The 27093-nt window shown below is 39.2% G+C and overlaps 1 pseudogene; it reads right to left on the bottom strand.

The window, feature by feature from the left end:
• Positions 1–16349: 16349 nt before the first annotated feature.
• On the bottom strand, positions 16350–17515 carry LOC140512400 (ETS translocation variant 4 pseudogene; annotated as a pseudogene).
• Positions 17516–27093: the final 9578 nt, after the last annotated feature.

Below are 27093 nucleotides of genomic sequence, written 5' to 3'. Positions count from 1 at the left end.
GATGACTAGTCATTAGAGTTATTGGCCAGGTACAGGTTAGAAAGATGACCTCTGACATCCTTTAGATTCTGAATTTTTGCCATTCTGTGTGGGAGAAGTTCAAAGCAGGCCATTCAACATAGCTTAGATTTCATTTCTATGATTAGTTTTAGGCATATACTTGGAGGCACTGTGCCATTTCTTGAGATATATAGGTGAATAAATAACAAAGTTCCTGCCTCTCTAAAGAGAACCTGGTATCACTATTTTTCTTCTCACAAAAATGGCATTAGTAGAGATAGCCTGGGGAGATGGGGGGATTCTCCCAGTGGTTTTACATATTTTTCATATACACATTTTTCACGGAAATGTGACAATTGGCCGCACAAAATTTCTGGATGGTGCCCTCATCTATGTAATGAGAAGACAAGACAAAAATCACCTAAGATTCTTCTAGACTTATTGTTCATTGAATATTCAGGAAATAAAAAAAAAGCCTAACATGTTTTATTGTCTTCTTGGCTGTGCTTGTCACTGTGGACTTTGTCCCCTTGAGTGAACTGCTTTCTCACTCTGGGACTTCTGTCAGTGCCGGAGGCCTGGTCTTTCTGGAACATTTTGTGCCCTAAGGCTCCCTCACCCATGGATGGATCCTTTATGGGGCCTACATTTTGCGAGGGGCTCAAGCTGGGCATCATGGCCCTAGGCCCATCTGAGTACCTTACCCTCCTCCCCCCAATTTTTTATCTTAATGATATTCCTGTTTGTTTTATATAGTTAAATGTTTCCCTTAGTTTCTCTCTGAGGGCAGGGATTGATTTTCTTTTGGTTTGTCTTTGCATCCTCAAAGTTGAACCATGCCTGGCGCATAGTAGGAACTTAATAAATACTTGTGGTCTATCTGACTGTCACATATGCAGTAGAAGTATTGCTCACCATCACACAATTCAGATACATAAACTGCTTCCTCTAAAGTGTACTGGCACAGAATAAAAGTTATTATGGCACTTCTGCATAATAAGTGTATCCTCTAAACCAGCCCTTCTTAAACTGTGGGTTGTGACCCCCTATGGAGTTGCAAAAAAATTGGCCACAGTAAAAGGTTTCTGAGTGCTCAGACTAAAAATTAAAAATCAAATCTGTAATGAATCTGTTGTATTTCCGGTAGTACTTGCTCATGTTGTATTGTGCAACTTTACTGCAGCCTAGGTTCTGAACACAAAGCATGGGCACTTTGCATTGAGCATGCCCTCAGGACGCACAATGCTGCAGTTTAAGAAGCCCTGCCATCTAAACCAGCATTATGAAGAAGTTCCTGAAGCTAGTTGACTCTCAAAATGGTTTAGTTGTAACTTGTGGGGCATTTTGAGCCTTGGAACATTCTTGTGTGTGTGTGTGTGTGTGTGTGTGTGTGTGTGTGTGTGTGTGTGTATGTATGTATATACACACACATATACATATATATATACACAATTTAATTGGCAAACTTTTAGTAAATGCATATGCATGCAAATGCATGTCTACATGTATGTATATCCATGTATACATATAGGTATATGTGTATGTATATACATATGTATATATGATCTGTGCATATACACATGCATATATAACACGTATGTATATATTATATATTTTTACTCGTACATACGTAACATATATGTAAATCAGTTGCTATCTGATTTTAATTGAATATATAATGTCGTTACTGTTGTGAAAGGTACTTTGGGCAGTCCTCATCTTCTAGGAACTTACAGACTAGTTAGGACAAGATTAATTCAAGTGAAATAATTATCAAATACTGAAAGAAGTGGCTAAATTTCATTTTTAATAAGTAGTACAGGGGCTAAATATCTATTGAGAGAAAGGGGTAGTCAGTGAGAGCCTAAGAGTCCTGGAAGGCTTTTGGGAGGTGGTTAGATTTTAATTGGCTGGATTCAACAGCTCACAAAAGGAAAAAACCATACCAGAGGACAGGAACATAACTTCAATATTCCTGTCAGTAGCATCATCATTCAGCTAATCAAATATGTTCTAACCACTGGTCTTATCTGCTCTTTCTCTTCTTTCTCCTTCACCCTCCATATCCTATTAGATATCAGGTCTTACCATTTTAACTTTTGCAGTGTATTCTTATTTCTATGCATTATCCTCATTACTACCTATCTCAGATTTTTCAAATATATCTTTACTAAGACATCATTTTATTTCTGCTCCCACTTGAACCTCCAATATAGCCTTTCCTTTACTGCCAAATTCATCTTTCTTATACACAGCTCATGGCATGTCTGCTTAAAACACCTTAATGCCACTGGTGTAAAGTTTGGACTCTATAGCCCTGCCTTCAAAGCTCTTTGCAATTAGGCATCACCCCACCTTTCAAGTCTTATCACACACAACTCTCTTACATGCACAGAACCTCTCCTGCCCACATCCCCAGCCCCATTTCTAAACTGGTCACTTACTGACCCTCATTCTTGCTCTTTTCCTTTCAAAATTTTATTCAACCTTTAAAGCCCAGTTTATATCTCACTTCTTCTGTAAAACCTTTCCTGACCTCTTCAGTCAGTAATGATTCTTCCTTGCCTTGTACTTTGGAAAGCAATTATTTTTTTTCTTTCTTCTATCTACATGTCAGGCATCACATTCTATTAAGATTATTTTTATATGTGTTGTATTCTCCACTAGTTGTGACTTTCATCAGAGTAGGAGCTGGGTATTATTTGATACTGGATGTTCCCATTTGTCAATAACATGCTAATACTATCAAGAAAAAAGACACAGCAAAGAGTTCTGGAAGAGATCCATAATAACTCAGAGGAGCTTAGATCATCTAGTCACACAGGGAAAACAAACTGGATGAAGAATAAATATTGCTCAGATTTCAACATGTATTAGAATGGTGTCCTCTGGCGTTTACTAACAGTTTAGGCATCTGAAAGTCCATCTGTATAGCTGGACAATAAAGTTAGCCAATCATTGAAAAAGAAGCTTCAAATTGGCTGTTTTGCTTTTGGGTAGCTGCAGAGCTCTTTTACTGAGAGAAGGAATGGAATAAGCATTTGTTAAGTTCCTCTTGTGTGCTTAATGTGTTAAATGCTTTACAAATATCACCTCATTTGATCCTCACAATAATCTTGGGAGGAAGGTAGGTCGGTGCTTTCATTATCCCCATTTTACAGTCAAGGAAACAGACAAAGATCAAATGACTTGTCCATGTCACAAACTTGCACAGTTAACGTCTGAAGCTGGATTTGAACTCAGGTCTTCTCAATTCCAGGGCCAGTGTTCTATCTACTGTGCTGCCTACCTGACTCAACTGACTAATCCAAGCTTTCCATGAAAACATAGCTCTATCTTTTCAACACTTATATTTTACTAGTGTGTACAGTTTTCAAAGAGGTTGGGTGATATTTGAGCTCTGCATCATTGAAACATACGATTGAGTAAAAAAAAAAAATCACATATTCCTTGTGCATCTCCTCCAGTGCCCAGCACAGTGCTCCGTTCCTAGTAGGTACTTTATATATGCTTGAAGGTAAAGTTGCTGAAACAATATTAGTTAAAGGGAACCACTCCAAAACAAGCAATAACAGACCAAAATAAAGGACTGATGCTGAAGGATAGTGAGAAATTAGATAGACGGGATGGGCAATGAAAGCCAAGAAGTTCACGTTAGAGTTAGTGGGGTGGCCAATGTAGTCTTTGCAGAAGGCAGATTCTCTGGGTAGTAAAATGCAGAATAGACTGAATGTGAAGATTCTGCTAGGAGGGAAAGGCAAAAATTGCATTTGATTATTAACATGAAAGAGCAGATGAAAATGAAAATGCTGGTTCAGAAGTGAATGATAAAGATGCAGACCCTCGGTTTTGGAGTTCCTGAGCTTTCCCCTTTTACTTAGCCTTGCTGCTGTTTTGGATTAAATCACTGGTTTGTCAATCATAAATGCAGTGTTTCTATTGGCAGCTTCTAGAGCTTTGTCCTTTCAAGATTAATGGGCAGTGAATTTGTGAGTTGTTCCAAGTGAGTTGAAAGGAACTTGATTGCTGGTTTAAATCTCTACCAAACAGATTGTTTTAAATCTAATTCTTCAATTATTTTTCCTCTCTTATCTCTTCTTGCAGATTGCTTTTTCATTTATTTCCAAGAAATATTTTCAATCCTTATCTCCCATTTCAGGGCCTTCTGGTGAATGTTCTTTTGCTATTCTGTTGTAAGTTAACCATCAGAGCTGCCTCACGAGGACTGACCTCATGCTCTCATTCTCTTTCCAAATTCTTTGCTCTTCTCGACAGCAGATCTTTCTCCCACCATCTTCTGTTACTTACAGTTCAAGAGAAGATTTAGGAGTCATGAGAAGTGTAGAAATAGCAGATTTATGACAAGGGTTCAGGGAAGTAGTAGTGAAAATGTCATTGGTAAAGTCATACATCTGATAAAGGCATTTCAAAATTTCATCGGAGGATCTCAGTCAAGTTTCCAAATGGGCATAGAGCTAAAACTGGGAAGGGCCTCAAAAGGCCATCCAGTTCTGCCCCTTCATTTCAGAGGTAGGAAACTAAGGTCTGGGCTTTTATGTGACTTATCTAATTTTACTTATACAAATGAATTCCTCCCTTTCTCTGTCTTAATGTGAAAAACATGTCCAGGAAAGTCTTACAACACCCACACAAATTTCCCAGCCTGCACTGACACCTTGGGTGATAAACTCACATTTCTTGGCTTTCTATTACTGCTAGGGTCAAAAAAAGACTCTTCTTTTGGTCATTTAATGCCCTTCCTTACCTGACTCCAATTGACCTTTCCAGACTTATTATCTTTTACTGTTTCATGACCTGTCGGAAACCACCAAACTGGCCTTCACGTTGTGCCCCTGAATATCTCCTGTCTGTTCCTTTGCAATGATTGCTCGTCATTCTCACCCCCTGCCTACAACATAATCTATCTTTATCTCTTCCTCTTAAAATTACACTGAAATGCCACCATCATCATGATTCCCCCGTGCCTCTCTTACCCCCAGCTGGTAGTGCCTTTTTCCCATGAACATAAGATAATAAGAGCTGACATTTATAATGGAGCTTATAATGAGCCAAGCACCATGCTAAGCACTTTAAAAATGTTACCTCATTTGATCCTCAGTATAATTCTGGGAGGCAGATGCCATTATTATCCCCATTTTGAAGATGAGCAAACTGAGGCAAATGGAAGGTGACTTGTAAAAGGTTACACAGCTTGTAAGTGTCTGAGTCTGGATTTGAACTCAGATCCAGTATTCTATCTATTATGCCACTTAGCTGACTCATGTGTTTGTTTTTATATACGTCATCTCCTTGATAGCACAGAACTCTTTGAGAGAAGAGACCATTTCATGCATTCTTTGTATTTTCAGTGCTTAGAATGATGCCTGGCACAGAGTAGGCACTTCTTAAATCCTTGCTGATTTAAGTGATTGATTTGACTTCCTGTTCCAAGCTTTTCTTAAGAGTCCTGTGCAGTACATGACTAAAGTGAAAATGTATTTAATTAGAATGTATGTGTATAGCCTAAATAAGGTTGCACACCATCTCGGGGAGGGAGTTGGGAAGGAGCGGAGAGGTGGAGGGGGGAGGGGGAAAATATCTAAGATATATGGAAATGGTTATAGAAAACTAAAAACAAAATAATTTTAAAAAGAGCCCTGTGAAGTTTATGAGGTAAAGAATTTTTTTTTTAGGTTTAAAAGTTTGAATCATAACTATCCCATATAAAACTTCTGAAACTCTTAATGTGATAGATTTCTTCTTGGTAAAAGACAATTTTAACAAGTTTTCTGTCTTCTAAAGATAAATAGAGATATTTTAATAAAGCTCAGGGAAACTGCCAGCTTCTTCCTACAAAAGGAATTATGCTCAGGAGATTTTTGGGACAGTGAAATGTTTTAAAGTTAAAATGTCTCTAATAATCAGGAACTTGAATTCTTTCTCTGTCTCTCTCTGTCTCTCTCTTCTCTCTCTCTTTTTCTCTCTGTCTCTGTCTCTGTCTGTCTGTCTGTCTGTCTGTCTGTCTCTCTCTCTGGGTCTCTCTATCCCTTCTCTTCTATAGACACACATTTATTTTATTTCTAATTCTTTTGCTTCAATTTTCTTTCAAAAAATACTTCAAGTATTTTAAATCCTAGCCAGGAACTTCTGAGACCGTTTAAATATAGTCTCCCATAGTACAAAGATTTCATGTGTGTATGTGTGTGTGTGTGTGTGTGTGTGCATGCATGCGTGTCTGGAAAGGTAGATTGGAGTCAGGTAAGGAAGGGCATTAAATGACCAAAAGAGGAGTGTGCTTTTGACCTTCATAGTTGTAGGAAGCCAAGAAATGTGAGTTTATCACCCAAGGTGTCAGTGCAGGCTGTGAAATTTGTGTGGATGTCATAAGTATGTATGTATATACACACATATATATGTATATATATGTATATATATGCAAGTATATATATGCAGAGAGAGATATCTATGAATGTATATCTAAATATATGTGTGTATATACACATACATATAAGTATCTATGTGAGGATTGGAAGCTCAATTCCGTGTGGACGGTCTCGGGCGGGTAAAAGTGGGACTTCTAAATCTTAGAGTCTTACGAGGCCCTCCATGAACAGCGGGGATTCGAGAAGGTCAGACTGAGCTAGCTCGGCTAGCTCGGGTATTTCTGCCTCTCCCCGGGAGATACGTAATGGGTAGAGTCTCCCTGCCCTCGAGGTCGTCCCGGATCTGGGCACACTATTGTTATCTAACAGCATAGTTTGCATCTAAATATCTATATATAGATATATACATATATAGGTATATATATGTATATATAGATATATACATATATAGGTATATAGATACACCCACCTACATATATACTCATTTATCCAAGTCATAGCAAAACAGAAGTCAGAGAAGATACACAAGAGAGAATATGTGCTAAGCAGTACGTAGTGAAGGATCTTTCTCATTGCGAGAGAAATAACACAACTCAACCAATACAGAGTATCTTAGATATCACCCAAGGGAAAACTCCTTGAAGTCTTTAGAGTAACAAACCAGGAATAGCAACATGATGGAGACTTCCCTCTCCTTTCATGCTTTCCCAAAGCCTTTTCCTTCAACAATCTAAAATGGGGTTGGCATCTTCCATCTTCTGTCTTGAAGCTGGAAGCCAGCTGAATACCCAAGAGAAAACTTGATGCCTCACCAGTATCCAAAGAGGAGGATTCTGAGAGTTGAAGCTCTTGTCAACTCTGCCCAGTCTTTCCAATAGGACAGAGCCTTCCATTTTACCAGTAAATAGAAAGTCTAATATCCTTTTTACAATAATCCAAAGGGGGACCAAAGTTGACTGAAGATGCAAAACAAAATAAAATCACTTACTACATACTTGCCAGAATTACACTCATTCTCCCAGGCTGTGGCAATAGCTTACTTATGAGTCAGTTCCATGATTGTTTTAATTGAAATTGAGATGTCTAATGTCTATAGGAATCATAATGCTGTTTTTCCTCATCTTCTATTTACTTGGTATTTATAACAGGAGACTTAGATGCGCTTTGAGATTAGATCTCATTCTTTTTTCATCTATTTCACTTAGAGTTCTTGGGTTTCCTATTCTTCTGGGCCACATAGCCCTTCATAAGGCTCTTTGATATTTCTATATAGTAGAAATAGTAAAGAGAGATAAACAAATAAATATAAATGCACTTGAAAGGGTCACACTGAGATCCAGTATTTTCCAAATGTGGTGATGTTCTTAAATGACCCAGAATAGTTGTAGTATGACCTATCTACTGATCATAATAAGTTAGATAGCTTTGTAATAAGCCAACTTCTGTTGGAGCAAAGGGACTGAGCCACTACTCTCCAGCAGGTGGTTCCATTTCCTGACTCATATGAAAATATGTTTACTCCTGGAGAAGTCTGGCATCTAGGGAGAAGCCTTCCTTCCCTCCCTCCCTCTTTCATTCCTTCCTTCCTTCAACCTTTATTTGGACCTGTAAATGGATGTAGAGGGGAGGATAATGTTCTCTCCTTTGAGCAAGGAATGCTCTCAAGTCCATCCTAACTCAGCGTAAATTTTGAGCAGGGAACATCCCTTCTAGCCCAAGGTAGACCCCCTCCAGCCTTCCTTTCCTAAAGAATCTGGAAAAGAACCATTTCCTAAGAGAACATAGGAACTTAGACCCTCCAGTGATTCAGCTGGAGTAAGCTGATCATTTGCTATCAGTCTACTGTGGCAAAAAGACAGCTAGCCAAGTTAGAGGGCCAATAACTTCCTTAGTTAAAAACAAAACAAAACATTTCGTTGACCCCAAGGTGACCCAGTGTGAATAAGGACTGGGGTGATGTTGGGGCAGAAAGGTTATCTGGGGATTTGGTCAGTGGATTAGGGAACATGACCAAACCTTCTGGTTCACCTCATAAGATATGATGGTAGAATGGGAGCCAAGATGACAGAGTAGAAAGACACACATACTCTAGCTCTTCCCTGATAGGCCATAGAATACTTGTAAAAAGTGATTTTCAGCAAATTCTAGAGCAGCAGAAGCCATAAAACTACAGAGTGAAAGAGATTTCCAGCCCAAGGTAACCTGGAAGGCCTACAGGAAAGGTCTATTGCACTGGGCTCAGGGCACAGCACAGTCCAGCCTTGGCCAGGCTGCACCAAGAGGAACAGGACCAGAACAGACCAGAACAGGTTTTAGGGGTGGAATCCCCAGCAGCAGCAGAGGCTCTCAGATCCTTCAACCCACAAATGCCAAAGGCAACTTCAAAGGTCAGTGAGAGGGCTTTTTCAACTGGGAAAGAACGGATCATGGTCCTCCCCTAGGCCCTGCTGGGGCTGCAGCAAAGACAGCAACAACAGCAGAGGTGGTAGCAGCAGCAGCAGCTTCCATTTGTGGAGCCCTCCACCTAAAGCCCCTGGGGGTATGGAGCAGCTGATCTGAATCTCAGGCCTGAGCTCAGTCCTGGGGCATGACAGAGCTGAAGGCAGTTGTGGAGAGGAAATTCTACTACTCACAGATTTTGGGCAGAAAAGTTTTTGGTTGCTCCCAGACCAGTGTGCAGGCCAGGAGAGGAGTAAACTTTTCTCCCTTGATTGTGCCACCTTGGAGGAACTGAGAACTTATGGGTCTCCAGAGTATACCCTCCTCTTGACAAAGGACTGAAAAGTTAAATAACGGACTGGAAAAATGCCCAAAAAAGGGGGAAAAAAAAGACTATAGAAAGTTACTTTCTTGGTTAATGGGTATTTTCTTCCATCCTTCTGAATAAGAAAGAACAATGCTTACCATCAGAGGCCTCCAAAATAAATATACAATGGTCTCAGTCCATGGAAGAAATCAGAAAGGATTTTGAAAATCAAGTAAGAGAGGTGGAAGAAAAATTGGGAAGAGAAATGAGAGGCATGCAAGAAAATTGTGAAAAGCAAGTCAACAGCTTGCTAAAGGACCCCAAAAAAATGCTGAAGAAAATAACACCTTTAAAAATGGCCTAACTCAATTGGCAAAAGAGGTCCAAGAAGCCAATGAGGAGAAGAATGCTTTAAAAAGAAGAATTAGCCAAATGGAAAAGGAGGTTCAAAAGCTCACTGAAGAAAATAGTTCTTTAAAAATGAGAATGGAGCAGATGGAAGCTAATGACTTCATGAGAAACCAAGAAATTACAAAACAAAACCAAAAGAATGAAGAAATGGAAGATAGTGAGAAATATCTCATTGGAAAAACAACTGACCTGGAAAATAGATTCAGGAGAGACAATTTAAAAATTATGGGACTGCCTGAAAGCCATGATAAAAAAAAGAGACTAGACATCACCTTTCATGAAATTGAAAGAATCCACCAATCACCTCCTGAAAGAAATCTAAAAAGAAAAACTCCAAGAAATATTGTAGTCAAATTTCAGAATTCCCAGGTCAAGGAGAAAATATTGCAAGCAACTAGAAAGAAATAATTCTAGTACTGTGTAAATACAATCAGGATAACACAGGATCTAGCAGCTTCTACCTTAAAGGATTGAAGGCCTTAGAATATGATATTTCAGAAGTCAAAGAAGCTGGTATTAAAGCCAAGAATCACCTACCCAGAAAAACTGAGTATAATACTTCAGGGGAAAAAATGGTCATTCAATGATATAGAGAACTTTCAAGCATTCTTGATGAAAAGACTAGAACTGAATAGAAAATTTGACTTGCAAACACAAGAATCAAGAGAAGCATGAAAAGGAAAACAAGAAAGAGAAATCATAAAGACTTTCTTAAGTTGAACTATTTACATTTTTACATGGAAAGATAATATTTGTAACTCTTGAGATTTTTGTCAGCATTTGGGTAGGTGGAGGGATTATACACACACACACACACACATACACACACAGAGCACAGGTTGAGTTGAATAAGAAAGGATGAAATTTAAGAAACATGAAATTAGAAAGGGAGAAATGGAATGGGGTAAATTATCACTCATAAAATACACAAGAAAAAGCTTTTTCACTGGAGGAGAAAAGGGAGGATGTGAGAGGGAAAATGTGAAGCTTACGCTCTGCACATTTGGCTAAAGGAGGGAATAACATGTTCACTCAATTTGGTATGAAAAGCTGTCTTACACTACAGGACAGGATGTGAGAAGAGGACAAGTGGGGTGAGTCGGATGATAGAAGGGAGAGCAAATGGGAAAAAGGAGGAATTAGAAATAAACACTTTTGGGGAGGGACCAGGACAAATGAGAGAATAGAATGAATGGAAGGCAGGATAAGAAGGAGGAAAATATAGTTAGTCTTACACAACATAACTATCATGGAAGTCTTTTGTAAAAGTACACATATATAGCCTATATGGAATTGCTTACCTTCTTGGGGGAGATGAGTGGGCATGGAGAAAGGGAGAGAAGCTGAAATTCAAAGTGTTAGACATGAATGTTGAGAATTGTTTTTGCATAAAACTGGGGAATAAGAAATACGGGTAATGGGATATAAAAATCTATCTTGCCCTACAAGAAACAGGGAATATGGGGATAAGGGAAGAGTGGGGTGTGATAGAAGGGAGGGCACATTGAGGGAAGGGGTAATCAGAATGCAAGGCATTATAGGGTAGGGAGAGATGGGGAGAAAATTTGGAACTCAAAATTTTGTGGAAATGAATGTCGAAAACTAAAAATAAATAAACATAGAAAATAGAAACAAAAAAAATAAAAATAAAAAAAGATATGATGGGAGGTTTCTGACCCTTAACGTTCTACTTGGGTTGGAGGTGATAGAGAAAGTTACTCCTCTTTTCCTGACCTGGTAGGGGCAAACCTTTGTTATTGGTACTGGAGGAAAAAGGAGGTGAGTGGGCTGCTTAGACAAAAACGGGAAGAGGCTGAACCAAGCTCTCTGGGTAGTATGGAAAGGTAAAGAGTTTATGAAAATATGACTTTCCTACTTATGGAAAAGTTCTTTTCCCACATTCTCTAGCCATTCAAGGGAGCACCATGAGTGGGATCCTGAAGAAGGAAAACAAGAAGGGATGAACAGTTCTAAGCAACTACCCTCCAAAGTTTCTTGCAGAGTCAGAGAAAAGAATTAAGTGGGGGCGGAGCCAAGATGGCGGAGTAGAAAGACGCACATACACATAGCTCTGAACCCACAACCCACAGAACGGCTACAGGGGAGTAACTCACGGTGAATTCTGCACCCAGAGGCCACGGAGCGAGGGAGGTTTCTGTTCCGGAGGGACCTGCAAACCTCTCGTGGGGGGTCCTTCGCGCTGCGGACTGGGCGCCGGGACTGGGAGCTGAGGGCAGCCCTGCCGTGGCCGCGGCACTGAGAGGAAAAGATCCGAGCAGGCTTCGGGGACGGGATCTCCAGCAGGCACGCGGGTCCCTCCACCCACAGAGGGACCTGCAAACCTCTCGCAAAAGGTCCGTCACGCTGCAGACGCGGGGCCCAGCCTGGACTTGCTGCGGCCGTGGCCACGGCACCGAGAGAAACAGACCCGAGCAGGCTTCAGGGACGAGATCTCCAGCGGCCGCACAAGTCCCTCTGCCCACAGGTGACAGGGGTCGGTGAGAGAGTCTCTTTGGTGGGTCGAGAGGGGAGTGGGGTGCCCCCATGATTCGGGCCCCCCCGGGAGGTAGAAGCTGAGAGGCGGCTGCAGATCGGGGCTCCCCAAGCGGGCAGGAGCCTGAATCCATTGTGGAAGGTCTGTGCATAAACCCCCTGAGGGAACTGAGCCTGAGAGGCAGCCCTGCCCTGACCTGAGCACCTGAACATAATCTCATACTGAATAGCAGCCCCGCCCCCGCCAAAAGCCCTAAGGCTGGAAGCAGCATTTGAATCTCAGTCCCCAAACGCTGGCTGGGAGGATCAGGAGGCAAGGTGGGTGTGAGGAGAATATTCAGAGGTCAAGTCACTGGCTGGGAAAATGCCCAGAAAAGGGAAAAGAAATAAGACTATTGAAGGCTACTTTCTTGGAGAACAGGCATTTCCTCCCCTCCTTTCTGATGAGGAAGAACAATGCTTACCATCAGGCAAAAGACACAGAAATCAAGGCTTCTGTGTCCCAGCCCACCCAATGGGCTCAGGCCATGGAAGAGCTCAAAAAGAATTTTGAAAATCAAGTTAGAGAGGTGGAGGAAAAACTGGGAAGAGAAATGAGAGAGATGAAAGAAAAGCATGAAAAGCAGATCAGCTCCCTGCTAAAGGAGACCCAAAAAAATGTTGAAGAAATTAACACCTTGAAAACTAGCCTAACTCAATTGGCAAAAGAGGCTCAAAAAACCAATGAGGAGAAGAATGCTTTCAAAAGCAGAATTAGCCAAATAGAAAAGGAGATTCAAAAGCTCACTGAAGAAAATAGTTCTTTCAAAACTAGAATGGCACAGATGGAGGCTAAGGACTTTGCGAGAAAGCATGATATCACAGAACAAAGAGAGAAGAATGGAAAAATGGAAGATAATGTGAAATATCTCATTGGAAAAACAACTGACCTGGAAAATAGATTCAGGAGAGACAATTTAAAAATTTTGGGACTACCTGAAAGCCATGATCAAAAGTAGAGCCTAGACATCATCTTCCATGAAATTATCAAGGAAATCTGCCCTGAGATTCTAGAACCAGAGGGCAAAATAAATATTCAAGGAATCCACAGAACACTGCATGAAAGAGATCCAAAAAGCGAAACTCCTAGGAACATTGTGGCCAAATTCCAGAGTTCCCAGGTCAAGGAGAAAATATTGCAAGCAGCTAGAAAGAAACAATTCAAGTATTGTGGAAATACAATCAGGATAACACAAGATCTAGCAGCCTCTACATTAAGGGATCGAAGGGCATGGAATAGGATATTTCAGAAGTCAAAGGAACTAGGACTAAAACCAAGAATCACCTACCCAGCAAAACTGAGTATAATACTTCAGGGAAAAAAATGGTCTTTCAATGAAATAGAGGATTTTCAAGCATTCTTGATGAAAAGACCAGAGCTGAAAAGAAAATTTGGCTTTCAAACACAAGAATGAAGAGAACCATGAAAAGGTGAACAGCAAAGAGAAGTCATAAGGGACTTACTAAAGTTGAACTGTTTACATTCCTACATGGAAAGACAATATTTGCAACTCTTGAAACATTTCAGTATCTGGGTACTGGGTGGGAGTACACATACACACAAGCACACACGCACACATACATAGAGGCAGAGTGCACAGAGTGAATTGAAGAGGATGGGATCATATCTTAAAAAAAAATGAAATCAAGCAGTGAGAGAGAAATATATTGGGAGGAGAAAGGGAGAAATTGAATGGGGCAAATTATCTCTCATAAAAGAGGCAAGCAAAAGACTCATTAGTGGAGGGATAAAGAGGGGAGGTCAGAGAATAACATGAAGTCTACTCTTATCACATTCCACTAAAGGAAAGAATAAAATGCACACTCATTTTGGTAGGAAAACCTATCTCACAATACAGGAAAGCGGGGGACAAGGGGACAAGCAGGGTGGGGGGGATGACAGAAGGGAGGGCATGGGGAGGAGGGAGCAATTTGAGGTCGACACTTATGGGGAGGGATAGGATCAAAAGAGAATAGAAGTAATGGGGGACAGGATAGGATGGAGGGAAATATAGTTAGTCTTATACAACACAACTATTATGGAAGTCATTTGCAAAACTACACAGATTTGGCCTATATTGAATTGCTTGCCTTCCAAAGGGAAGGGGTGGAGAGGGAGGGAGGTAAAAAGTTGGAACTCAAAGTGTTAGGATCAACTGTAATGTTCTTACCACTAGGAAATAAGAAATACAGGTAAAGGGGTATAGAAAGCTATCTGGCCCTACAGGACAAAAGAGAAGAGGGAGACAAGGGCAGAGAGGGATGATAGAAGAGAGAGCAGATTGGTCACAGGGGCAATTAGAAAGCTTGGGTTTGGGGGGGGGAGGGGATAAAAAGGGGAGAAAATTTGTAACCCAAAATTTTGTGAAAATGAATGTTAAAAGTTAAATTAAATAAATAAATAAATGAAAATTAAAAAAAAGAATTAAGTGTTCCTGCTAATACCATACATCACAGAGTAGCATGTTCTGATGCTACTGGAGGGGTTTATGAATACTTGGTGAGATGTCAGAGGCTAATAGGAGTGGTCACCTTTGGGATAATTGAGCTAGACAGACCCCTTCCCCTCCCCAGCTCTGGAAGACACTCAGGACTGTCATCCAGGTGAGAAAAGATAGCAGAACAGTCTTAAATGATTGGCCTGTGGAATTCAGACTTGATGGCTGGGCTCTAATTGTCTGTGAAGGTCACAGTGAAAAGGGCCTGGAGCTGACACACAAACTTGTACACTTAGCATTCACCATTCTCTTCTCATAATAATAGTAGTAGAGATCAACCTGCCATAATGCATGGCTGGGTTATTATTTTTTTTGTAGTTGATTTATTTTTAGTTTTCAAAATTCATTTTCATAAGATTTTGAGATCCAAATTTTCTCCCCATCTCTCCCCTCCCCCACCCCATAAAGTCTTGCATTCTGATTACCCCTTCCCCCTCTCTGCCCTTCCTTCTGTCACACCCTTCCCTTCCCTTATCTCCATCTTCTCTCTTTTCTTGTAGGGCAAGACAGAGTGCTGTACCCCATTACCTGTATTTATTACCTGGTTGCATGCAAAAACAATTCTCAACATTCATTCCTAAAACACTGAGTTCCAACTTCTCTCTCTTCCTTCCTCCCCACCCATCCCCACTGAGAAGGCATGCAATTCTATATAGGCTATATATGTGTAGTTTTGCAAAAGACTTCTGTAATAGTCATGTTGCATAAAACTAACTATATTTCCCTCCCTCCCATCCTGCCCCCATTTATTCTATTTTCTCTTTTGATTTTGTCCCTCCCCTAAAGTGTTTACTTTTAATAACTCCCTCCTCCAATTTGCCCTCCCTTCTATCATCCACCCCACCCCACTTATCCCCTTCTACTCTACTTTCCTGAAGTGTAAGATAGATTTTTATACCAAATTGGGTATGCTTGTTATTCCCTCCTTAAGCCAGATCTGACGAGAGTAAGACTCATTTGTTCCCTCTCACCTCTCCCCTTTCCCCCTCCATTGGAAAAGCTTTTTCTTACCTCTTTTATGAGAGATAATTTGCCCCATTCCATTTCTCCCTTTCTCCTTTCAATATTTTCCTCTCTCACTCTTTGATTTTATTTTTTTAGATATCATCCCTTCCTATTCAACTCACCCTGTGCCCTCTGTCTATATATGTGTCTGTGTCTGTGTATGTGTATGTGTGTGTGTGTGTGTGTGTGTGTGTGTGTGTGTGTGAATAATCCCTCCAATTACCCAAATACTAAGAAAAGTTTCTAGTTACAAGTATTATCTTTTCATGTAGGAAATAAACAGTTCAACTTTAGTAAGTCCCATATGATTTCTCTTTCCTGTTTACCTTTTCATACTTCTCTTGATTCTTGAGTTTGAAAGTCACATTTTCTTTTCACCTCTGGTATTTTCATCAAGAATGCTTCAAAATCCTCTATTTCACTGAATGACCATTTTCCCCCTGAAGTATTATACTCACTTTTTCTGGGTAGGTGATTCTTGGTTTTAATCCTAGTTCCTTTGACTTCTGGAATATCATATTCCAAGCCCTTCAATCCCTTAATGTAGAAGCTGCTAGGTCTTGTGTTATCCTGATTGTATTTCCACAATACTTGAATTGTTTCTTTCTAGCTGCTTGCAATATTTTCTCCTTGACCTGGGAACTCTGGAATTTGGCCACAATGTTCCTAGGAGTTTCTCTTTTTGGATCTCTTTCATGCGGTGTTCTGTGGATTCCTTGAATATTTATTTTGCCCTCTGGTTCTAGAATCTCAGGGCAGTTTTCCTTGATAATATCATGAAAGATGATGTCTAGGCCCTTCTTTCATCATTGCTTTCAGGTAATTTGAGTGATTCTTCTGAAGACCCCGGAGCCATCTTACCTGCTCCAGCTCTATGAGCTTGAATTCCATCCATTGGCCTGGTCAGGTAATGAAGTGAGCATTAGTTGGGTCAGTCAAGAGAGCAACCAAATATTGCCAGAATTGTAGGGAACCTGGATGCTTGCATGAAAATACTTTCTGGAATGCTCTTAGATCTTTCTGTTTTATGCTCCCTTTAAATTTGTTTGAGACCACCCAAAAATCCTCTGGGAAGGGTCAAATAAATTCCTCAAAACCATAACCCATGGTTCCATCACTTGAGGAGTGGCTATGGAAGCCTTCTGTAGATAAGTACACATATTGACACCTAGAAATATCTGGATTATAGGCAAAATATATCTGTGCCTTCTAGATCACTGCCCCAGCCTCTGTGCCTGATGCTAGTGCTTCCCCCTCCCATTTGTTCTTACAGGGGGCCATGATATTTTCTCTTGAAGTTCTGTTGGAGTTAAGGCAGGCAGGGCTCAGACAGTTGGGGCTGGTAGGACATTTCAGGAGATTCCTGGCCCTCACCTTGGGAGGATAGGAAAGAAAAACATTTCTGGGGGCTACTGGAAAATGGAGCTATATTCCATGATGAACATATTTTTAGCGATTTGGAGGTGTCGCCTCTGGGGGTCTCAAGAAATTCTATTCTGCCTCAGGAAAGTGCCTGTCCTGGGGCATTATGTGTGGGAGACTTGATGGCAACTTGTCTGGGGTCATCGTAGGCCCTGGTAAAAAGGCATTGCTCACCCATGGTGGTAGGAGAACATGGCTTTCAGATGTAGGATAGACATGTGTCAGTATAGGATCTCTGTGGCTCCTTGACCTTGGTGGTAGGATTGGAGAAAGAGAAGTTTTCAGAGTGGAAATCTGGTACAAACTGTTTATCACTGTTGGGAATCTGAGTTCCAATAAGTCAGGTTTCCTGAAGTTTGCTGAAACCTCAAAGAGATCTGACTCCAGGGGACAGTAGAGAGCCAAAATTCCTGAGTTTCTCCTGAATGACCATTAGAGCTCTGCTCAGGTTCCCATTTGCTGGAGAAAGAATTTGATTCTTCCTGGTCCATGTATACATCTTTCATCCTCTGTTCCATTGGGTTTCTCTTTCAGACCTGGTGCCTTGGGTCCACCTGAGGAGGAAAGATCTAAAAAGTGCTTTAAAGATCTAAAGAGTAGCTTCAGTGGTATTGCTGCTTGAGACTGTTAAGCATGTCCCTCAGAATTAGACTATGGGGTGAATTAGACTGTAGAGTGCAAATCAGAGCAAGACTTCCTTAGTCTCCAGTCCCATACTTATCAATTTGTTTTCTGGAAGGATCAGACAGTTGTGTGCTCTGGGGATACCCCCTACATTGGTGCATTTCCTTCAGTACAGGAACAGCTTTCCCTATTCCCTTTGTGTCTAAAATTCCCTTTCTTAAATCCTCTTTCTCATTGACTGTGGTTCTTTATACCCCTAACATGGAGCCCCAGGGAAGGTCACTTACATCTGAGGTTTAACTCATACCTAGGAGCTCCCCCAAAGGAGGTCTTAAATGCACTTAGTTTACGGTGTAGATCAGGTATAGGACAGGTATTTATTTTCTCCACACCAAATAAATGTTTAAAATATAAAAGACTCAAAGCTATCATTGAGGGAGATTTAAAAGAGGAATAGTAACCTACAATTATTATACTCTCTTTTGAGGTTGATACTTACTATATTAAAATGGACAAGATTGACAGTAGATTAGAGTGCAGTTACATGGATTTGGGAAATGGTGAATGGTAAGATTAAAAATTGTGACTCCTGGCTAAGGAGAATGCTCTTAAATGGATTATTAGGGGCTGGGATTGTGAATGTCTAGGAAGGGAACCAGTAACCACTAAGAGCAAAAATAGCTTCATAAAGAATAGAGCAATCCCATTTCTTATTTTTGGAAGGGTTATTAGACTGGTAATATCTGGAAAATGCTGCAGATGCTGTTTTTACCTAGATTTCAGGAAATGGCTCATTGTGGTTTACTCTTTGTTCTTGAAGAGGATCATGACATCAGGAATATGATGCCATGACTTGCAAATGAATTGGATTTAAGTGTGTGTGTGGTGGGAGGGACTTTGCCTATGTATGAACAAGTTCAAGAAAGGGGGCTAAAAAAAGCTAGAATGATGTGGATTTAGGAAGTAGTTGAAAAGCAAGATCAAAAGAGTAGAAATTAATGTGGTTAACTATTAACTTCCAAGGAATGGATCTATATTTATCTTTGTCTCATTTTTTTTCTTTTTCTTTAAAATTGAATCCTTGGATTAAGTGGTTTTTATTTAGACACATGCTGGAATGGTTGTCCTCTGGAGGTCCATTGCAACTCAGAGATTCTGAGATTCCAATTAGGTGGAGAACCTGTGTGAGGCCAAGCAAAGTAGGATCTTCTGCTGATTTTGTTTTAGTGTAATCAAGAAATATAATGTCTCTGTTTGAAGGTGATTAAAGAAGATCTTCCCCACCCAACTTGATTAGGGGAGTTGTTTTGTAGGAGGGTCCTAAGGACCTTTTGGTTTTTTTTCTATTGAGGCACTGGGTCAGAGGGTCATGCCCTCTGACTGAAAAGGGTACAAATAATCTGAGGGTAAGGTTTTACTTTGGGTCTTAGTTTTTGAAAGGTTTGTGTGCCAGATGAGAGTCTGGGAAGCAGCTAAACAGCCCCTCTGACTTTAAAAACCCAGGTGTTGGTGCTTCCCTCTCTGGTAACTATGGTCAGATGGTTGGACCTGTCTGTTGATTTATGATATATGTTTATGTCAGACAGTTTGAAAACTCTGTCTGTTGACTTTTGATTTCTCTGTATTTTCTCTGAAGTTCAGAGTGCTAACTTTTTCACCTGAACTAAGTGAATGATATGTGTGCTTGGTTAAAGTGATTGTTAACCGCTCAAAAGTTGCTTTTTCTTTTAGAGAAGCAGATCAAAGAACTTGTGATAGCAGACCCCCACTACCTCCTATTTTCTATGATGCTTGCTGATACAATCTGTTAGCAACAGTGTTCAATTAGAGCTAATTATTTGTGTTCTCATAAATATTCCTTTTGTGATCTACCTTTGTTATAAACTGGTTGTGTGACCCTGGGAAAATCTCTTCTCAGTGCTCTGGGCAGGTCTGAGACCTTGCATTGGTGAAGGAAGTTTCCTCACCCAGTAGTTACTTTTATCAATGAAATGACAGATCCTAGACCCTATCCCCTAGTTGCATTAGTAAAGTAGGCATCTTAGTTTAGGTTCCTGGAACGTTATCCAGGAGTTAAAAGGGAACCTAATAACAAAAATTACAAGTTTCTTTGCCATCAGTGTTTGGGCTGTCTGGTGCTTCTTATAATCTTGAAGAAGGGAATAGAAAAATAAAAATGGCGGGATGGAAGAAGCAGATAATCCGGAAAAAAGAAAAATTTTCTTTAATAAGGAGGGCATGTTCACTGTTTGCATTAGTTGTCTGAAGTCATTCTTTCCTATCCTTATGCAAAAATTTCTTCTTATCATTGAACCATTTTAACATCTGAAAAATGTTATCTTACCAATAGAAATTACTGAGGGAAAATAAAAAAACCAACAAAAATTCTGGACACATCTGCTGTTTATCCTGTATCGTTTAAAATTATAATTTAGCTGTGCTGACAGGCAAAAAGGATTCTTAATTTAGTAAATAGACAAGGATTTCACAGATTCACTGATAAGAAAGTTCCATTTAAATGTGTTTGCAAGACTGTATATCCTTAGGTGCGAAAAATAAATATCCACCGTTAATGGAATATATTAACGTAATAAGAAATGTCAGAATAAAATGCTGAAATTCACATAATGAAATCTGACCCATGAAGACAGTAAGATTACACGTGCTTCACACTTCTACTAACAGTATTTGTGATGCAGGAAAACTGCAATATTAAAGCATACACACATATCCTAATTGTTCACAAATATCACATGTCATGTTGCTATGACCTTTAAAAGTATTATAAAAGCTCCTTACCTCGTTGAGCTAAGTGAAATTAATCAAATAAAGAGACATACTTTAGGCAAAACTGATGAGAGGAAATGCTGATTTACAAGAGAATAAATTAGAGGTTGTCAGGTGATTTGCCACATGCCTCTATCCTCCCTTTCTTCTGCAAGTAAATTGTTCCTAGATGACTCCTTCTATTTTTTTTTAAACTTAATGAATGATTAATTATAAACTTAATTTAAACTTCAAGAATGTCAAATGCACCTGCTTTATAAGCATTTGCCTATGAGGTTTCTTAGGGCTGAAGTCTCTTGCCATGCAACTTCCTATAGAAAGGGATGGGTAAGTAAAAACACTATTATTAATAATATTTTTTCTCCCCCAATTACAAGTCAAGAAAATTTTTAACATTCATTTTTAAAAGGGTTTGAGTTCCAAATTTTTCTCCTTCACTTCCCTCCCCTCTTCCTAAAATGGTAGACAATTAATATGCATGTGTGTCATGTAAAGCATATTTTCGTATGTCATAATTTTGAAAGAAGAAATAGATCACAAGAGAAAGGAAACCATGAAAAGGAATAAAGTAAGTGAAAAAAAATATGTTTCAGTCTGTATCCAGAGTCCATCAGTTCTTTATCTGGATGTGAACAGCATTTCCCTTCATCAGTCCTTTGTACTTGTCTTTGATTATGGTGTTACTGAGAAGAGCTGAGTCATTCATATTTGGTCATCACGCATATTGCTGATACTTTGTACAATGTTTTCCTGGTTCTACTCATTTCATTTTGCATCAGTGCATACAAATCTTTCCAGAGATTTATTTTTTCTGAAATCTGCCTGTTCATTTCTCATTGAACAACAGTATTCCATTATATTCATATATGGAAGTTCAGCCATTCTTCATTTGAAGAGCATCCTCTCCTTTTCCCTCTTTCATGATCTCTTTGGGATACAGATCTAGTGGTGGCATTGTTGGATCAAAAGATATGCACAATTTGGTTGCCCTTCGGCTATCATTCCAAATTGTTGTACATAATAGTTGAATTGGTTGACAACTCCACCAAAAATGCATTAGTGTCCTAATTTTTCCCACATCCTCTCCAACATTTATCATTTTTTTTTTTGGTTATATTAGTTAATCTGATAGGTGTGAGGTGGTATCTTAGAGGTTTTATTTGAATTTATCTAATCAAAAGTGATATAGAACACTTCTTCATATGCAGATAGAGAGCTTGATTTCTTCATCAGAAAACTGCCTCTTCATATCCTTTGACCATTTGTAATCAGGCAATGGCTTGCATTCTTGTACATTTGACTCAGTTCTTTATATATTTGGGAAATGATGACTTTATCAGAGACACTTGCTATAAAGATTATTTCTCAGCTTTCTACTTTCTTTCTAATCTTGGTTGCATTGGTTTTGTTTGTACAAAAAACTTTTTTATCTGAATATAACCAAAATTATTTATTTTATATTTCATAATGTTCTCAATCTCTTGTTTGGTCAGGAATTCTTCTCTTCCCCATGGATCTGATAGGGAGACTATTCCTTGCTTTTCTAACTTCTTTATGGTGTCACCCTTTGTGTCTAAATCATGCACCCATTTTGACCTTATCTTGATATACAGTGTGAGATGCTGGTCTATTGTTTTCCCATCAGTTTTTTCTCAATGACTTCCTGTCCTAAAGGATGGGATCTTTTGGATTATCAAACAGTAGGTTACTATGGTCCTTACAACTACTGTGTCTTGTATACCTAACCTACTCCACTGAGCCACCACTCTATTTCTTAGCCAGTACCAGGGAGTTTTGTTAATTATTGCTCTATCATATAATTTGAGATCCAATATTGCTAGGTCACCTTCATTTGTATTTTTTTAAATTCCCTTGATATTCTTGATCTTTTCTTGTTCCAGACAAATTATATTATTATTTTTTCTGACTCTATTAAATAATTTTGGTTAGTTTGATTGGTATGGCACTGAATAAGTAAATTAGTTTAAGCAGAATTGTCATTTTTATTATATTGGCTCAGCCTATTCATGAATACATATAATATTTCTATCTTTCTATATTTTATTTTGAGATTTTTATGCTCTACTACATGGTCAATTTTTTTATAGGTGCCATGTGATGCTGAGAAGAAGGTATATTCCTTTCTTCTCCCATTTTGTTTTTTCCAAAATCTGTCAGATCTAATTTTTCTAGTACTCTATTTACCTCCTAAATCTCTTCTTTGTTTATTCCTTGGCTGGGTTTATCAAGTTCTGAGAGGGGACAGCTGAGGTCCCCAACTTGTATAGTTTTGCTATTTTATTTTCCTGCAGCTCACTTAACTTCTCCTTTGAGAATCTGGATGCAATATCACTTGGGATATGTATGTTTCATATTGATGTTGCTTCATTGTCTGCAGGGCCTTTTAGCAAGATGCAGTTTCATTCTTTATCTCTTTTAATTTGATCTATTTTTGCTTTTACTTTGTCAGAGATCAGGACTATTATCTCTGTTTTTGATTTTTTTTTTACTTCATTTGAAACATAATAGATTTGTTCCAGTCCCTTACCTTTATTTCATGTGTGTCTCTCTGCTTCAAGTATGTTTCTTTTATACAACATATTGTAGGATTCTGGTTTTGATCCACTCTGATATCCACTTCCATTTTATGGAAAAGTTCATCTGATTCACATTCACACTTATGATTATTAACTGTTTTTCCCTCCACCTTATTTTTCCTCCTGTTTGTCCTCTCTCTCCTTTCACCCTTTCCATATTACAAATTTTTACCTCTGTCTAACCCTTCCCCCAATTTGCCTCCCGTCTCTCAGCTCCTGCTTTACTTAATCTCTTTCCCTCCTATTTCCCTATCTGGTTAGGTAGATTTCTATGTTCAACAGATTTTGTATATTATTCCCTCTTTGAATCAATATTATTGAGAGAAAGGTAGAAGTGATACCCATCACTCACCCTCCCATCTTCCCTTCCACTGTAATAACTTTTACACATCTTCATGTGAAATAACTTCCCCCATTCTACTTTCCCTTCCTTCTGAGCCTAGTGAACTACTTTTCATCCCTTATGTTATTATGTCATTCCCTCAAATTCACCTTCTACCCATACCCTATGTTTATGTATATTGCTTCTGGATATACTATTAGTGGCACAATATTTAAAAATTATAAATATCATCTTCCCATGGAGGGATATAAACAGTTCAGCTCTATTAAATCTCTTATGTTTTCTTTTTCCTTTTTATCTGTTTATACTTCTCTTGGGTCATGATACTGGAGATCAACTTTTTGGTTTAATTCTACTCTTCTCCTTATGAAAGCTTGAAATCCTTTTATTTCATTGAATGATCATTTTTTTCCCTTGATGTAATTTGCTTGATGTCACAGGTCTATTCTTGGTTGTCCTCCTAGCTCCTTTGTATTCCAGAATATCAACCTATGAACTTTTAAGGTTGCAACTGCTATGTCCTGTGTAATCCTGATTGTGACTCCTCAGTATTCAAATTACTTCTTTTTGGTTACTTGCAGTATTCTTTTGCCTTGACCTGATTGTTCTGAAATTTGGCTATAATGTTCCTTAGAGTTGTTGTTTTTGTGGTTGTTGTTTGCGGGGGGGGGGGGGGGGGCGGGGAGGATCTTTTTCCCTGAGATGATGGGTGTATTCCTTCAATGCCTACTTTGCCCTGTAGTTCTAGGACATCAGTGCAGTTTTTCTTGCTAATTTCTTGCAAGATGCTGTCCAGTCCACCTTGGGATTATGGCTTTGAAGTAGTCCAATGATTCTGATTTATCTCTTCTAGATCTATGTTTCAGGTCAGTTGTTTTATTTTATTTTTCTTTTTTTCCCTATAAGGTATTTTACATTTTCTTCTATTATTTTAATCTTTTGGATTTTATTGATTCTTGATGATTCATAGAGTCATTAGCTTCCACTTGTCCAATTCTAATTTTAAAGAACTTGTTTTGCTCAATTAGCTTTTATACTTTCTTTTCCATTTGTCCAATTGTGCTTTTTGAGAGTTATTTTCTTTAGGGGATTTTTGTATATCATTTTCCATGAAGCAATTGTTTTCTTTTTCCAAGCTGTTGACTTTTTTTTCATAATTCTCTTGAATTTCTCTCATTTCTTTTCCATTTTTTTCTTCTATCTCTCTTGTATGATTTGTAAGCTCTTTTCTGAATTCTTCCATGAGTTCTTTCTGTACTTGAGACCACTTCCTGTTTCTCGTCAAAATTTTGCCTACATTTTATATATATATATACATATATATATATATATATATATAGATAGATAGATAGATAGATAGATAGATAGATAGATAGATAGATGGATAGAGAGAGAGAGAGAGAGAGAGAGAGAGAGAGAGAGAGAGAGAGAGAGAGAGAGACTTTTGTCCTCTTCTGAGTTTGTGTCTTGGTCTACTCTTTCACCATAATAATGTTCTAGTCGTATTCCTTTATTGTTCATCTTTTTTGAACTTTATCCTTTCTTGTCAACTTGAACTCTGCTCCTGGGGTGGAAGGGGCACTGTCTCAGGTTTCTTGTGCCAGGGGCTGCAAGCCCTGGCTGTTTACATGATGCTGTACTGGTGTTGCCTTGAGGCTCAAGGTGGACACTCATATCTGGTTCTGCGCTGATGGGAGGGGGTATTAAGGAGTAGCTGGCACAGCTGGAGGCCTTAGGGGTCTGGCAAATTACCTGGTGCTAAGTCAGGATGCTAGTGGTGGTGTCTAGCATGTGCTAAGACCTGTGGATATTTCTGCATTTCCCCTGAGGATACACTGAAGTGTGGTAGTTCTCAAAGCTTGAATGTTTCTGTTACTCTAGCTGTGCCTAGGCACCTAGAGAGGGGGGAGATGCTGGTGTTGGTGTTTGTCCATTCCATAGCACTGAGCTTCAGGATCTATCTAATGGAGATGCAAATGCACATGTGCATAAACACACATGTAAATAATAAATATAGGCAAGCAGAGCCAAGTTGGCAGAGTGAAAGGATGAACCTATACAAACTACCCCCCATAGTCCATAAAATATCTGTTAAAAAATGACTCTAAACAAATTCTAGAGCATCAGAGGCCACAAAATGACAGAGTGAAAGAGATTTCCAGTCCAAGGCAGCCTGCGAGGCCAACAGTAGAGGTCTGTCACGTTGGGTGCAGAATGGAGCACAGTGCAGCCTTGACTGCAGCACACCACAGACAGGACCACAGCAGGCCTCAGGGGGTGGAATCCCTGGCAGCAGCTGCTGTTCCCAGATTCCTTAATCCACAAACACGAAAGACAGCTTCAAAGGTCAGTGAGAAATTCCATTAACCTGGGTGAGAAGGGAATGCAGTTTGGCTCTGCCATCAGCAGCCACTGTAGCAATAGGATCCATTTTTGGAACTCTTGGCTTAAAGCCTCTGGGGGATCACACAGCTGATCTGAGTCTCAGCCCTGAGTGGTAGCCATGGGTTAAGAAGGAGCACTGGCTGGTCTAGTGGAGCTGGTGGAGGCTCTGAGGGGGCAATTGTACTTTCAGATCCTTCTTAGAAAAGCTTGAGGTAGCTCCCAGACCAGACTGCAGGCCAGGAGAGGAGTAATTCCTCTCCCTTGATTGTGCCACCTTGGAGGAACTAAGAATTTTCAGATCCCCAGAGTAGAAAATGCCCAAAAAAGGGAAAAAAATAAAACTATAAAAGGCAACTTTCTTGGTGAACAGGTATTTTCTTCCATCCTTTTGGATGAGGAAGAACAATGCATACTATCAGAAGAAAACCCCAAAGTCAAGCCTTCTGCATCCAAAACCTCCAAAATAAATATACAATGGTCTCAGACCATGGAAGAGCTCAAAAAGGATTTTGAAATCAAGTAAGAGAGATAGAGGTAAAGTTGGAAAGAGAAAAGAGAGCAATGCAAAAAAATCATGAAAAGCAAGTCAACAGCTTGCTAAAGGAGACCCAAAAAAAATGCTGAAGAAAATAACACCTTTAAAAATAGGCTACCTCAATTGGCAAAAGAGGTCCATAAACCTAATGAGGAGAAGAAGGCTTTACAATGCAGAATCAGCCAAATTGAAAAGGAGGTTCAAAAGCTCGCTGAAGAAAATAGTTCTTTAAAAATGAGAATGGAGCAGATGGAAACTAATGACTTTATGAAAAACCAAGAAATTACAAAACAAAACCAAAAGAATGAAAAAATGGAAGATAATGTGAAATATCTCATTGGAAAAACAACTGACCTGGAAAATAGATCCAGGAGAGACAATTTAAAAATTATGGGACTACCTGAAACCCATGATCAAAAAAAGAGCATAGACATCATCTTTCATGAAATTGTCAAGGAAATTTGTGCTGATATTCTAGAATCAAAGGGTAGAATAAATATTGAAAGAATCCACCAATCACCTCCTGAAAGAGATCCCAAAAAGAGAAACTCCTAGGAATATTGTAGCCAAATTTCAGAGTTCCTAGGTAAAGGAGAAAATACTGCAAACAACTAGAAAGAAATAATTCTAGCACTGTGGAAATACAATCAGGATAACACAAGATCTAGCAGCTTCTACATTAAGGAATCAAAGGGCCTAGAATATGATATTCCAGAAGTCAAAGGAACTAGGATTAAAACCAAGAATTATCTACCCAACAAAACTGAGTATAATAATTTGGGGGGGAAAATGGTCATTCAATGAAATAGAGGACTCTCAAGCATT

This window comes from Notamacropus eugenii, chromosome 6 (assembly GCF_028372415.1).
Source record: "Notamacropus eugenii isolate mMacEug1 chromosome 6, mMacEug1.pri_v2, whole genome shotgun sequence".
Taxonomy (NCBI): domain Eukaryota; kingdom Metazoa; phylum Chordata; class Mammalia; order Diprotodontia; family Macropodidae; genus Notamacropus; species Notamacropus eugenii.
This window is presented reverse-complemented; position numbering and strand designations above follow the sequence as displayed.